This window comes from Curcuma longa, unplaced genomic scaffold (genome assembly GCF_044706935.1).
Source record: "Curcuma longa cultivar G26 ecotype Majalengka, Jawa Barat unplaced genomic scaffold, ITB_CL_G26_1.1 contig_20552, whole genome shotgun sequence".
NCBI classification, from domain to species: domain Eukaryota; kingdom Viridiplantae; phylum Streptophyta; class Magnoliopsida; order Zingiberales; family Zingiberaceae; genus Curcuma; species Curcuma longa.
In genome coordinates, this window is record NW_027431407.1 from 1 (window position 1) to 1,019 (window position 1,019).

General features: G+C 34.9%; 1 long non-coding RNA gene across 1 annotated transcript; it reads left to right on the forward strand.

The window, feature by feature from the left end:
• Nucleotides 1–117: 117 nt before the first annotated feature.
• Nucleotides 118–826, forward strand: LOC141817438 (uncharacterized). Its single transcript, XR_012600826.1, has 2 exons — nt 118–367; nt 442–826. It is a non-coding gene; the product is annotated as an uncharacterized LOC141817438 (long non-coding RNA).
• The last annotated feature ends 193 nt before the right edge of the window (nt 827–1,019 follow it).

Consider the following 1,019-nt stretch of genomic DNA (forward strand, 5'->3'; position numbering starts at 1 on the left):
AAGAGGTAGTGGACGGCGGTTACAAAATCTGCCAACAAATTTTGATCCTGATTATCCTTTATGTATTTACTTGTCTTTAAATCTTTACATTTACATCGGTTCAATTAATGCAGTTGGTTTATCTCTAAGATCCTGCCACGGTAACTCAATTTTTTAGGTGGGCTACAAGCTCATGTCCTCTGGATTCTTTATATGATCCAGATCTCATTTCATGCAAGGTACCTATGCTTTTGGACAACTCAAAGGTGTGGTTACATATATTGTCAACAAGTTTGAAATTCAGGAAGAAAAGGAGTGGCACATGTAAATGGAGTTAGCAGTACTCAAATGTGCTATTGATTAACCGTACTGCAAGTCCTCTTGCATGGTAATAATCCATAAATGTAATTTTCTTTATTTCTCAAAATGCCATCATGGTTAAATGGTTAATTACTTTGCTAGGTGATCTTTGAATCTTCAAGTTCTAGTCTTGACCATGATGAACATCTAGGTTTATGGAGTGCCAAGGATCGCACCAATCACAACTCTGTTTTGCTACCACATGATGGCTTCCAAAAGACTAAGAAATGTGGCAGATTTCTTTTAGTTGCTAGAAAGGAGTTGTAAACATATGACCTGAGGATATGTGATGACTTTTTATGACTGACAAAGGATGCATGTCAAGATACTACTAGAGGATACAAAAACATATGAATAACTTTCCATGTTTGCTATTAGTATAAAAGTGATAAGATTTAGTGGATCCATAGACTGACAAATATGAACTTGTTGAATCACACGCTTTGTAGGTTGTTTGCCTAGCAGACTAATGATCTTGATGTTTCTATGTGGTCGTTTTTTGGGGGGTGGGATGTGTATATTTCTTGGTTTTGTTCTTAACGTTTCTTAATGTGGATATCAGTTTTGAATAAATTCGTTTGCATATCAAACATTTGGATGTAGGTGCAGGATCTTAAACTTCTTTTCATTTTGTATTGAGCCTTAAACTTCTATTAATATTTCTAGAATTTCTATTTCTA